This window comes from Rhinopithecus roxellana, chromosome 6 (genome assembly GCF_007565055.1).
Source record: "Rhinopithecus roxellana isolate Shanxi Qingling chromosome 6, ASM756505v1, whole genome shotgun sequence".
Taxonomy (NCBI): domain Eukaryota; kingdom Metazoa; phylum Chordata; class Mammalia; order Primates; family Cercopithecidae; genus Rhinopithecus; species Rhinopithecus roxellana.
Genome location: NC_044554.1, coordinates 102,327,018 through 102,341,536, shown reverse-complemented (window position 1 = coordinate 102,341,536; position 14,519 = coordinate 102,327,018). Strand labels below are relative to the sequence as shown.

At 44.2% G+C, this 14,519-nt stretch overlaps 1 pseudogene across 1 annotated transcript; it reads left to right on the top strand.

The window, feature by feature from the left end:
- The first annotated feature begins 11,381 nt into the window (after nucleotides 1-11,381).
- Nucleotides 11,382-13,828, top strand: LOC104668110 (annotated as a pseudogene). The gene has a single exon (XR_748772.2). The product of XR_748772.2 is annotated as a nucleolar RNA helicase 2 pseudogene (transcript).
- The last annotated feature ends 691 nt before the right edge of the window (nucleotides 13,829-14,519 follow it).

The following is a 14,519-nucleotide window of genomic DNA, read 5'->3' as shown; positions in this document are numbered from 1 at the left end:
CTGCAGGAGAACTGGATATTCTCGAAGGATCCAGGACTCTCAGAAGCAGTGGAGACGGTTAGAAGCAGACAAAGTAGAGACGCATTTGTGGTAGAATTGAAGAGTCCCTGATAACGAATTACAGGTGGGGGGGGGAGAGAGAGAGAGAGAGAGAGAGAGAGAGGGAGGGAGGGAGGGAGGGAGGGAGGAGAGAGAGAGAGAGAGAGAGAGAGAGAGAGAGAGAGAGAGAGAGAGATTTCCTGCCTGTTTTGCACATACCTAACGTGCTTCCTAAAGCTTAAGGCTGACCTCTTTGGATGCCCCAGGGGCTTGCAATGAAAGGTAAAAGCCCAGGGAAGCTGAAGCTGGGCTCTGGAGGCCAAAGCAGGAACTGGATTGCCCACTTGTACCTACATTTGTTTATTTAACAACTTCCCAGTCTTGTTTGGGTACCTTGAGCTCTTTTGAGTTCATTCTTAGCTCTGTTGCCCAGGCTGGAGTGCAGTGGTGTGATCATAGCTCACTGCAGCCTCCAACTCCTGGGCTCAAGTGTTCCTCCTGCCTTAGCCTCCTCAGTATCTGGGACCCCAGTTGTGTGTCACCATGCCAGGCTAATTTTTAATTTTTTGTAAAGATGGGTCTCACTATGTTGCCCAGGCTGGTTTCCAACTCCTGGCCTCAAGTGATCTTCCTACCTTGGCCTCCCACAGTGCTGTGATTACAGACATGAGCCACCATGCCTGGCCAGGTATGATAGTTTACATTCCAAGTCACATGTCAGAGTCATATATTTTGCTTAGTAGTGTATGGCATAGTTGGTATGAAAGGGTTAAAAATATCAAAATTTCATGAAAATGGTCATTACCTCTAGCAGCGTTTTCCTCCTAATGAGACCTGAGAGCTGCTGGCTTCTCTCAGATATGTCTGGGATTGAAACCAGCCATGCCTTCCACCTTCTCCACGGAGTTTCTGTTGAGTCTGCTTCACTGGGCAGCAGTGTCAACAGAGGTCTCCTGAGATTCTCAGGTCACAGTGATGCCAAGTCTATTTTACATGGGAAACTATTTGGTTTCCTCTTGTCTCTGGATGAAGTGAGAAACCCATTAAATGCAGGCTTCCCTAAGTAGGATTTATATTTATTTTACCATGAATTGGTTGGCTGCTTCATGCCACCAGTCAGATTCTTGCTGGTCACTGCTCTTGTCACTTGGCCATATCCCAAATTTATTTCCCTCAATACTAGCTTACTATGTAGTTTCATCTTAGGGGATGTTCACTCTGTGGCTTGCTGCTGTCTATTATTATTTGAGTTTTCCAAGGCAATTCCTTGCCAGCCTCCTCTTGACTGTTATTAATCATCATACCGTAACCCTTATTCATTCATTCAGTCTTTCATTGATTCAACAAACATTTAGTAAGTGTCTGTAATATGCCAGGCTGGGTGCTGGGGCCAGGGATTCAAAACAAGGTAATCTCCCTGCTTTCAAGGAGAAAATCCATGCAATGTGTACCAACTCTCCATCAGCAATTCTCACCCCTGGCTGCATGGGAGGGTCTCTTGGAAGAGAAGCTTCTTTAATTTTGTTGTTTTGTTTTCAGACAGAGTCCTGCTTTGTCACCCAGGGTGGAGTGTAGTGGTACAATCCCAGCTCACTGCAGCCTCTACCTCCTGGGCTTAAGCAATTCTCCTACTTCAGCCTCCTGAGTAGCTGGGACCGCAGGTGCCTGCCACCATGCCTGGCTATTTTTTTTGTTTTTTTGTTTTGGTATTTTTTTTGTAGAGATGGAGCAAGATGCTATCTAAAAAAATAATAAAAAAAAATAAAATAAAATAAATTTAATCTGTGGAGACTTAATTTTTGTCCTAAATATGGCTTATCTTGGAACCTCCACCTCCCAGGTTCACCCCATTCTCCTGCCTCAGCCTCTCGAGTAGCTGGGACTACAGACACCCACCACCACGCCCGGCTAATTTTTTTTTGGTATTTTTTAGTAGAGATGGGATTTCACCGTGTTAGCCAGAATGGTCTCGATCTCCTGACCTTGTGATCTGCCCGCCTTGGCCTCACAAAGTGCTGGAATTACAGGTGTGAGCCACCACGCCCAGCCAGAAGGCCCCTGTGTTTTAGCTGAAAGCGCATCACACTTCTCAACCACACTTTCCTAATTTGCCTCTGTGGAACCAACATTGTTGGACTGTCAGCTTCGTGGTTGATCAGTGCCTAGCAGTCTCTTGCCTAAGCCTCTCTTCTTCCTCCAGTCTTCCATCCATCAGTAACACTAGAGTGGGAAGGTCTGCAAGGATCTAGAACCCTCCGTTGGTGGAGTCCACACATGACCCATCAAAGATGAATTGCGGACAGGCCTGCTATTGGGAGCACCAGCCTTAATGGATTTTCCTACAGAGATAGTTGATGTATAGAGGCAATAAACTAACTGCTTTGTGATTGACCACCTTGAAAGAAGTGAGCATGCCTGGCACTGTGCTTATCAGGTTGAGTATCACCTATTGGAGGGCCAGATTCCACAAGGGAAGGAATGGCCTGGAAATGGATATTTGAGTCACTGGTGTCCCTGCACAGTGGGATTCAGGGAATGTACAGATGAATCATCCTTCCCTATAGTGCAAATCAACAAGATCATCTGACCACGGGGACTTAGCTATGGCTAAAAGGTGCTCACATTTCTACGAGGCCAGTGGAATCCTTGAACATGGTTCTTACTCTATATAAATAAGAACACTGGTTTCCCTGAGGCCTCTCTGTGAAGGCAGATTTAGGAAGGGCCAGATCCTAAAATGAGGTCCAGGCATAGAGGAAAGGAGAAGCACAAAAGACAGTAAGCTGTGAGAATAATGTCATGATAGGCTCTTGGTGATCCTCTGTGATTGAGTGGATGCACTTTGGCAAAATCTCATTATTGAAACTGTATTAGTCAGGGTTTTCCAGAGAAACAGAACCAACAATATGATGCGTACGTGTGGTGAGATATATATACACACACACATATATATATACACACACACACATATATATGCATATACATATATATGTGTGTGTGTGTATATATATATATAAATTTTTTTTTTCCTCCAAGGAATTGGCTCATGTGATTGTGGGGCCTGGCAAGTCTGAAATTTGCAGGACAGGCCAGCAGGCTGGAGACTCCAAGAAGAGTTGACTTTGCAGTCTTGAATCTGAAGGCAGTCTGGAGGCAGAATTCCTTCTTTCTGCGGGGAACTTAGTCTTTTCTCTCTTTTTTTTGAGACGGAGTTTTGCTCTTGTTGCCCAGGCTAGAGTGCGGTGACACAATCTCAGCTTACCGCAACCTCCGCCTCCCGAGTTCAAGCGATTTTCCTGCCTTGGCCTCCCGAGTAGCTGGGATTACAGGTGCCCACCACCACGCCCAGCTAATTTTGTATTTTCAGTAGAGATAGGGTGTCTCCATGTTGGTCAGCTGGTCTTGAACTCTCAACCTCAGGTGGTCTGCCCTCCTCAGCCTCCCAAAGTGCTGGCCTCCCAAAGTGCTGGGATTACAGTGTGAGCTACTGTGCCTGGCATCTTTTCTGTTAGGGCCCTCAACTGATTGTGTGACAGTAATCTGCTTTACTCAAAGTCTACCAATTTAAATCTTAATCCCTTCTGAAACATACCTTCGCTGCAACATCTATTCTGGTGTTTGACCAAAAACTAGGTAACATGGCCTGGCCATGTTGACATAAAATTAACTATCACAGGAGCAGATAGTCCCTGTTTTTACCTAGTGTGAGAATCCTAGGTATTCTCACACCAGGTAAAAATAAGTCATGGCAGAGTTGACTTACTAAATAGATATAAGTGAATGAAACGCCTTGGAAGAGTTCCAGCTGGAACCCCTCAGGAGTCCTCAAGTTTGCAAATGTTTGTTAAGTGTTCACTCTAGGATTGGGCCCATGAAAACTTAGCTACTTTTACCTAATCACCATTACTTTAAGAAGGTCTCACAGTGGAAGAGGGAAAGGACCTGATGAGTGAATGTAATTATTGCTGTTGGAGTTGCTGATGTTATTTATCGCCTACATGTTACCTCTCTTTCTTGACTGTTCCAGCTGCTAAGTCAGAGACTCACCAGCCCCTGTGTCTATAAAATCACCATTTCTGTGATCTGGTTACTCTTTCACTTTATTGATATGGGACCCATTCACATGGGCTTCCTGGGCTGATGCTTCTGCCTTTTGGAGAGCTGTTTTATCTTACTGCAAAGTGAATTGTTTGAGCGCCCTCTCTTACTTCATAAGGTTGCAAACACCAGCATAGTTCCATCAGTAAAATGCTCCTCCTCAGCAGGAAGTTATGAGGATGTATACTTTCATAGATGGTGTGTAGGCCCCAGAGAGAGCATGGCCAGGTTTATCCCACAACTGTCTTGTCAGCTTCTACCAATCTCTGATGTGTCTCCATCGAACAGCCCAGATCTCTGGCAGATCAGCACCCAATGTTCAGGACTTGATATTCAGCCTTTGTGAGCACCAGAAAGAGGATTTTATTTTTGCCTGGTGCAGAATCTTGGGAAGGTACAGTCATTCTTAACACTAAGAGAAAAGCAGGAAGGGAGGACCCAGTAGTGGCTCATTAGCTGCGTGCAAGAGATTCAAACTTTTCTGTTTCTGGCATGAGCTTTTGGTAACCTTTTCCCTCAATCCCCTTCCTCCTGAATAGCTTTGAAACTTCAGTTTGTTAGACAACCCAAGTACTCACCATCAGATAATTTGCACCTACTTGAATTCTCTCAATAACTGTTAAATCCCCTGTGGATATTCCCATGGCTACACCCCAGCTTTTGCTCCCCATGACATCCTTTGAGGATTTTCAATAAAAAACAAGGGGGTTCTGTTTTACCTCTTTTTCTTCAAAGGTGGCACCCTATGGGTGAGTCTGAGCAGAGAATGAATATAACTGAGACAAGATGGTGGTTGTCTATTGACTTCAGATGTTTAACCATGAAATGAGTTTTTTTTTTTTTTTTTTAAAACAAAGGCAGAATCGTGTATACCCATCCCTAGAAAGGGGATGTTTGACAAAATTACCAAACATTCAATTTAACTGAACATAGTGGCATATGTGCCACACTGACTATGAATTTTGGCTCAGCCTTTGTGGCTAATGTGGTCTGATGCTTTGTCCATAGCCGGGCAACAAGCTCATGTCCACAGGGCTCCAGCAAAGCCTTCGTGCAGGTGCTCTCTGGCCTACGTTTCCTTTCCCTCAGACCCAAGGCTTGTTTCCGACTGAGGCCTCTGCTGCCTAATTACTGCTTAAAAATTCCATACTTTTTTCCTCTGAAAAAAGCAATCTGGCCGGGCATGGTGGCTCACATCTATAATCCCAGCACTTTGGGAGACTGAGGTGGGAGAATTGCTTGAGGTTAGGAGTTCAAGACCGGCCTGGGCAACATAGCAAGACCCTATCTCTATTTCATTAACTTTAAAAAAAGCAATCTTTTCCTCTCAACCCTTCCCAGATCAACTCTTTAGTAGGTGTACCCCAAGAGCCACATTTCCGGGACTTTCCTTTTGCATAGTTAAAGCATTACAGTCAAAACTTGGCAAGAGGAAGATTTACTTTTAGGTTTTATTTTATTTATTTGTTTATTTTTGAGATGGAGTCTCACTCTGTTGCCCAGGCTAGAGAGCAGTGGCACAATCTTGGCTCATTGCAGCTGCCACCTTCCGGGTTCAAGGGATTATCCTGCCTCAGCCTTCAGAGCAGCTGGGATTATAGGCTCCCACCACCACGTCCGGCTAATTTTTGTATTTTTAGTAGAGTTGGGATTTCACCATGTTGGCCAGACTGGTCTCGAACTCCTGACCTCAAGAGATCCGCTCACCTCGGCCTCCTAAAGTGCTGGGCTTACAGGCATGAGCCACCACACCCGGCCACTTTTAAGTTTAGAAGTGTAAACTTAAAGCAAGTATTAGTTTTTGGTTTTTTTTTTTAACTTTTAAGTTCAGTGGTACACATGCAGGTTTGTTCCATCGGTAAACTTGTGTTACAGGGGTTTGTTGTAGAGATGATTTCATCACCCAGATATTAAGCCTAGTACCCTTAGTTATTTTTTCTGATCCTCTTCCTCTTTCCACCCTTCACCCTGATAGGTGGTGATAGGTGATAGGTCCTAGTGTCTGCTGTTCCGCTCTATGGGTCCATGTGTTCTCATCATTTAGCTCCCACTTACAAGCGAGAACATGTGGTATTTGGTTTTCTGTTCCTGTGTTAGTTTGCTAAGGATGATGGCCTTCAGCTCCATCTATGTCCCTGCAAAGGACTTGATCTCATTCACTTTTATGGCTACATAGTATTCCGTGGTATATAGGTACCACACTGTGTTTTTTTTTTTTTTTTTCCTTAAGATGGAGTCTCGCTGTGTTGCCCAGGCTGGAGTGCAGTGGCATGATCTTGGCTCACTGCAATCGCTGTCTCCCAGGTTCAAGTCATTCTCCTGCCTCAGCCTCCTGAGGAGCTGGGATTACAGGCGTGTGCCACCACACCTGGCTACTTTTTTGTTTGTTTGTATTTGTTTTGAGACAGAGTCTTGCTCTGTCATCCAGACTTGAGTGCAGTGGTGCTATCTCAGCTTGCTGCAATCACCACCTCTCGGGTTCAAGTGATTCTCCTGCCTCAACCTCCCAAGTAGCTAGGACTACAGGCACATGCCAGCACACCTGGCTGATTTTTGTATTTTTTTTTGGAAAGACAGGGTTTCACCATATGGGTCAGGCTGGTCTTGAACTCTTGACCTCAGGTGATCCACCCGCCTCAGCCTCCCAAGTGCTGGGATTACAGGTGTGAGTCACTGTGCTCGGCCAGGTACCACATTTTCTTTATCCAGTCTAGCACTGATAGGCATTTAGGTTGCTTCCATGTCTTTGCTATTGTGAATAGTGCAGAGCAAGTACTTTAATTCGCTGTGTCATGGAAGTATTTTAATTCGCTGTGTCCTACGTGTATGTGTAGAGGTGACATTTCCTGATTTCTTCTGTGCTGAGCTGGAAACTGGAAAGCGAGTCTACTTTGTCATTTGCTCACTCTTCATTTTCCCACTCAGCAACGTGTCTTGGATGTGTACATCTGATAGACTGAAAGAGGTCCCTGGTGTCATTAACTTGCCAATTCTGCTAGAATTTTAGAGAGGACTCATGAGATAAATGAAAAGGATGTTGAACGAGGAGATAAAACATTGTGCATTCCCTGGAGACACTAGCTCACTTCTCCCCAGCCTCAGTTTCCCCATGTGTCCCTGGAGGCAATAATTCAGAGAGTTATGAGATTTTAGAGAGAATACCGGCAGTAGCAACACCCCATCAGAAAGACAAGGAGTTACTTCGTATTCATAGACAAGGGGGAGGCGCTCAGTGTCTATGATACTCAGAGAAAATTCAGGAGTGACTTTAAATTCTCCATTTCAAATATCTCCTCTGTTTTCTCTCTTTTTCCCTAAGACGTCTTGGAATACACTTCCCTCTAACTGCCAGTGAAAGACAACTAGACTGATTTTACCACGTTCAATTTTTTTTTTTTTTTTTTGCCCCAATTAGAGGTAGGGTTCAGGACATAATGGTTAAATTTTATATTGTTTTTCTTCCCAGTGTTTTTGGGATTCAGATATAGAATGCAAATATGTCCATTGAAGTATGGGAAAATGTGGGGGTGAGTATTCTGGAAACTTCCATCAGATAGACTCGCTGCTATGATGAAGTACCCCTGTGCATGGAAGATGGTCTCAGTCCAGAGCCTTTTGGGATGAAACTATCTATCATGAAGCTTTTGAAGGCTTACAGATGCTGGAGAGGGTGTGGAGAAATAGGAACGCTTTTACACTGTTGGTGGGAGTGTAAATTGGTTCAACCATTGTGGAAGACAGTGTGACAATTCCTCAAGGATCAAGAACCAGAAATACCATTTGACCCAGCAATCCCAATACTGGTTATATACCCAAAGGATTATAAATCATTCTACTATAAAGGCACATGCACACATATGTTTATTGCGGCACTGTTCCCAATAGCAAAGACATGGAAACAACCCAAATGCCCATCAGTGATAGACTGGATAAAGAAAATGTGGCACATATACACCATGGAATACTATGCAGCCATAAAAAAGGATGAATTCATGTCCTTTGCAGGGACATGGATGAAGCTGGAAACCATCATTCTCAGCAAACTAACGCAAGAACAGAAAACCAAACATGCATGTTCTCACTCCTAAGTGGGAGTTGAACAATGAGAACACATGGACGTAGGGAGGGGAACATCACACACTGGGGCCTGTTGGGGGGTGGGGAGACTAGGGGAGGGACAGCATTAGGAGAAATACCTAATGTAGATGACAAGTTGATGGGTGCAGCAAACCACCTTGGCACGTGTATACCTATGTAACAAACTTGCATGTTCTGCACATGTATCCCAGAACTTAAAGTATAATAAAACATTTTAAAAAAAAACTTTTGAAGGCTTGTCCTCCCAAGATTTCCATATGTCACCAGGCATCGAGGTCTATTATCTGAATTAGGCTGAGAACATTGCAAGTTATCACTTTTCTCCAGGCTTCAATGGCCCAGGGACTCTGAGCAGTATCACTTTCTTCCTATCTTCTGACTATCCCTCTCTTCTTCATTTTTCCTTCCTTAGATCCCCTGTAATTGCATGAAATGCCTTATTTCCTTCTAATATGTGCTCATAAATGCATGGCATTATCTCCTTCCCAGATGGAGTCACTTTTAATTAAAAGCCAAAAAAAAAAAAAAAATCCTGTATTTAGTTTGGATTTAAGACGTGCTTTGGAAAGGAGGGCTGATGATATAGGTAAACAGATTGGGAAGTGGGGGAAGGCCTTTATGCTCTGCTTTGGTTTTACTTTCTCTGCAAGTATGTTCTTTTATTTTTTAAAATTTTAGCCAAGACTTTTCAATAGAAACATATACAAGTATTTATCTGTGTACTCCATTCTGCTGACTTTGAAGAGGAGAGGTAGGGTTTGTTTAAACCACAGGGTTCCCTGGTGGGCTGTTGGACTTTATGATTTTGTAGGGTGGCCCCGGCTCTTCCCTTTCGGAGGGGCTATTCCCTAGAATAGGTAGCAGCTATTCCCTTTCGGAGGGGCTGGAGGTTTGGCGAGAGCAGCGGAAGAGGTGCACGGGGTGTTTGTACGCCACAAGTAAGTGGGAGTAGGCTTTGCATATTTATGTGCATCTCTTCATCCCCTCTCATCGAATCCCCAGAAACCACAGCGCTGGCTGGGGGGTGCTGCTGAGTTTGGCACAGCCCATTTAGGTGATGCGACTGCTTAGAAAGAGCCAACAGGCCAGGCACGGTGGCTCAGGCCTGTAATTCCAGCACTGTGGGAGGCCGAAGCAGGTGGATCACTTGAGGCGAGGAGTTCGAGACCAGCCTGGCCAACATGGCGAAACCCTGTCTCTACTAAAAATACAAAAAATTAGCTGGGTGTGGTGGTGGGTGCCTGCAATCCCAGTGACTCAGGAGGCTGAGGTAGGAGAATTGCTTGAACCTGGGAAGCAGAGGTTACAGTGAGCAGAGATTGCGCCATTGCACTTCAGCCTCGGCGACAAGAGCGAAACTTCATCTAAAAAAATAAAAAGAAAGAAAGAGAGAAAGAAAGAAAGAGCCAGAAGTGCTAGATCTTCCTGGGCCTGACTCTACCCGTCCTGGCAACATGTAGTCCTCATGAGCACTGGGTGTAGTTACTGAATCACCACGAGCCCCAGTTCCTCTTTTTTTTTTTTTTTTGTGATAGAATCTAGCTCTGTTGCCCAGACTGGAATGCAGTGGTGTGATCTTGGCTCACTGCAACCTCCGCCTCCTGGGTCAAGTGATTCTTCTGCCTCAGCCTCTTGAGTAGCTGGGATTACAGACATGTGCCACCACACCCAGCTAATTTTTGTATTTTTAGTAGAGATGGGGTTTCATCATGTTGGCCAGGCTGGTCTCGAACTCCTGACCTCAGATGATCCACCCGCCTTGGCCTCCCAAAGTGCTGGGATTACAGGCGGGAGCCACTTCACCCGGCCCCCAGTTCCTTCTTTAGAAAATGGCTCTTGACCTTGGGTGGGCATAAGGACCATAAGGTTGTTAAAAATGCAGATTCTTGGGCCCCACTCCTCAGCAAGACCGAATCTGGAGACATCTGGGGTGGGACCCAAGAATCTGAATTCTAACTGGTGATTAAAGAAATCCTGGGGGTCATGTGAGATCATGAATGTAAAAAGATGAGTCGACGCAATCCGAGGAGAAAAATAATGCAGATGCCACCAGGATCAACTTGTCACCATTGTTATCCACAATGTCACATTGTACCTTCTCCACCCAGAAATTTTTGAAAAAAATGTGTGGGAGAGTCATCCAAGAAATACGACCAGTCTGATGGCAGATCAGAGCTAAGTGCCTCCTCCATAACTTACATCAGTGTTACATCAGTGGTCCAACAGTAAATCTACTCGGTACCCACTTAAGTCTTTTTTTTTGAGATGGAATTTCACTCTTGTGGCCCAGGTTGGAGTGCAGTGGCACAATCTCGGTTCACTGCAACCTCCACCTCCTGGATTGAAGCCATTCCCCTGCCTTAGCCTCCTGGGTAGCTGGGATTACAGGCGTGCACCACCACACCCAGCTAATTTTTGTATTTTAGTAGAGACGGAGTTTCACTATGTTGGCCAGGATGGTCTCGATCTCCTGACCTTGTGATCCACCCTCCTCAGCCTCCCAAAGTGCTGGGATCACAAGTGTGAGCCACCGCATCTGTTCCCACTTAAGTCTTCTGAGCTTTAGAATATTTTTGGAAGTGGGCAGCGTATGTGCGGCACCTCTCATCTATTTTTTTTTTTTTTTGAGATGGAGTCTCACTCTGTCGCTCAGGCCAGAGTGCAGGGGCATGATCTCGGCTCACTGCAACCTCCACCTCCTGGGTTTAAGCGGTTCTTCTGCCTCAGCCTCCCGAGTAGCTGGGATTACAGGCGTGAGCCACTGCGCCTGGCCTCTCACTCATTTTTATATACTATCATAAAACTATTTGGCGTTCTTCCATGAAATCAAGGAATAGGTGACTTGTAGAAAACCTTTCAATTTGTCCTGGCAAGTGCAAATGATTTAGAATGGAACACAAAATACCAGACATTGTCATTAAACTGAAAGTAAATATCATTCCAGTGGTCTATTGCCATGAACTGGAATCCCTACAGCAGGGAAGCAGGCACTATTGGTATATGTCACATACAAAGACTCAGTTTTGTGTGTCAAAAATGGGCTTGTCTAGCTGGTAAGAGGTTACCGCCTGTATATAGGAATAAATGAAAATAATGAAAAGCGACCTCTTCCTCTCCACGCGGTTGAGAAGACTGGTTGGCCTGGGCAGCCTGTGCTGAAGATGCTGGGGAAACTCCGTAGTGACGCCAGTTTGGAATCAGACGCCTGCAATGAAAAAAGGGGAGACACTGCGAAAACAAACCGAGAAGAAAGAGAAAAAAGAGAAGCCAAAATCTAATAAGACTGAAGAGAGAGCAGAAGAGGAAGAAACTGTTTCCCCCAAAGCTAAACAAGTTAAGAAGAAAGCAGAGCCTTCTGAAGTTGACATGAATTCTCCTAAATCCAAAAAGGCAAAAAAGAAAGACGAGCCATCTCAAAATGACATTTCTCCTAAAACCAAAAGTTTGAGAAAGAAAAAGGAGCCCATTGATAAGAAAGCGGTTTCTTCTAAAACCAAAAAAGTGACAAAAAATGAGGAGCCTTCTGAGGAAGAAATAGATGCTCCTAAGCCGAAGAAGATGAAGAAGGAAAAGGAAATGAATGGAGAAACTGGAGAGAAAAGCCCCAAACTGAAGAATGGATTTCCTCATCCTGAACTTGACTGTAACCCCAGTGAAGCTGCCAGTGAAGAAAGTAACAGTGATATAGATCAGGAAATATCTGTGGAACAAAAAGAAGGCGCTTTCTCTAATTTTCCCATCTCTGAAGAAACTATTAAGCTTCTCAAAGGCCGAGGAGTGACCTTCCTGTTTCCTATACAAGCAAAGACTTTCCATCATGTTTATAGTGGGAAGGACTTAATTGCACAGGCACGGACAGAAACTGGGAAGACATTCTCCTTTGCCATCCCTTTGATTGAGAAACTTCATGGGGAACTGCAAGACAGGAAGAGAGGCCGTCCCCCTCAGGTACTGGTTCTTGCACCTACAAGAGAGTTGGCAAATCAAGTAAGCAAAGACTTCAGTGACATCACAAAAAAGCTGTCAGTGGCTTGTTTTTATGGTAGAACTCTCTATGGAGGTCAATTTGAACGCATGAGGAATGGGATTGATATCCTGGTTGGAACACCAGGTCGTATCAAAGACCACATACAGAGTGGCAAACTAGATCTCACCAAACTTAAGCATGTTGTCCTGGATGAAGTGGACCAGATGTTGGATATGGGATTTGCTGATCAAGTGGAAGAGATTTTAAGTGTGGCGTACAAGAAAGATTCTGAAGACAATCCCCAAACATTGCTTTTTTCTGCAACTTGCCCTCATTGGGTATTTAATGTTGCCAAGAAATACATGAAATCTACATATGAACGGGTGGACCTGATTGGTAAAAAGACTCAGAAAACGGCAATAACTGTGGAGCATCTGGCTATTAAGTGCCACTGGACTCAGAGGGCAGCAGTTATTGGGGATGTCATCCGAGTATATAGTGGTCATCAAGGACGCACTATCATCTTTTGTGAAACCAAGAAAGAAGCCCAGGAGCTGTCCCAGAATTCAGCTATAAAGCAGGATGCCCAGTCATTGCATGGAGACATTCCACAGAAGCAAAGGGAAATCACCCTGAAAGGTTTTAGAAATGGTAGTTTTGGAGTTCTGGTGGCAACCAATGTTGCTGCACGTGGGTTAGACATCCCTGAGGTTGATTTGGTTATACAAAACTCTCCACCAAAGGATGTAGAGTCCTACATTCATCGATCCGGGCGGACTGGCAGAGCTGGAAGGACAGGGGTGTGCATCTGCTTTTATCAACACAAGGAAGAATATCAATTAGTACACGTGGAGCAAAAAGTGGGAATTAAGTTCAAACGAATAGGTGTTCCTTCTGCAACAGAAATAATAAAAGCTTCCAGCAAAGATGCCATCAGGCTTTTGGATTCCGTGCCTCCCACTGCCATTAGTCACTTCAAGCAATCAGCTGAGAAGCTGATAGAGGAGAAGGGAGCTGTGGAAGCTCTGGCAGCAGCACCGGCCCACATTTCAGGTGCCACGTCCGTAGACCAGCGCTCCTTGATCAACTCAAATGTGGGTTTTGTGACCATGATCTTGCAGTGCTCAATTGAAATGCCAAATATTAGTTATGCTTGGAAAGAACTTAAAGAGCAGCTGGGCGAGGAGATTGATTCCAAAGTGAAGGGAATGGTTTTTCTCAAAGGAAAACTGGGTGTTTGCTTTGATGTACCTACCACATCAGTAACAGAAATACAGGAGAAATGGCATGATTCACGACGCTGGCAGCTCTCTGTGGCCACAGAGCACCCAGAGCTGGAAGGACCACGGGAAGGATATGGAGGCTTCAGGGGTCAGCGGGATGGAAACAGAAGATTCAGAGGACAGCGGGAAGGCAGTAGAGGCCCGAGAGGACAGCGATCAGGAGGTGGCAACAAAAGTAACAGATCCCAAAACAAAGGCCAGAAGCGGAGTTTCAGTAAAGCATTTGGTCAATAATTAGAAGATTTATATAGCAAAAAGAGAATGTTTGGCAATATAGAACTGAACATTATTTTTCTTACAAAATTAAAAGCACATTGTGCCTCCTTTTGACCACTTGCCGAGTCCCTGTGTCTTTCAGACACAGACAAGCTTCATTCAAATTATTTCATTTGATCATTGTAATTTATAACTTTATTGCTCCTTCTTCAGTGTTTCCTTTTGAAAGGTGTATGAAGTCATTACATTTTTATTCTAATGGATTATCTGTAGATTAGAAGATAAAATCAAATGTGTATCTGCCTATACTTTGTGATTTCACCTGTCTTTGTGCTCAAAACTGTCCCTTAATAGTGTCCTTCCCTGAAGTAAATACCTAAGGGAGTATAACAGTCTCTGGAGGACCACTTTGAACCTTTGGAAGATTTCCTCAGCCACCTGCCGAACAGTTTCTCATGTGGTCCTATTGTTTGTCTACTGAGACTTAATACTGAGCAATGTTTTGAAACAAGATTTCAAACTAATCTGGATTGTAATACAGTTTATACCAGTGTATGCGCTAGACTTGGAAGATGTAGTACGTTTGATATAGATTACCTATACTTATGTTCATTTTGATACATTTTTAGCTTCTCATTATAAGGTGATTCATGCTTTAGTGAATTCTTCACAGATAGTATATATAAAAGTACATGTTAATAGAAAGCCAGGGTCTTTAAGGAATTTCAAATGTATAAGGTGGCTCCATAGCTTTATTTATAAGTAGGCTGGATAAATGGTGCTTAAAATGATAATGTACTCCACTTCTTCCTATTGGA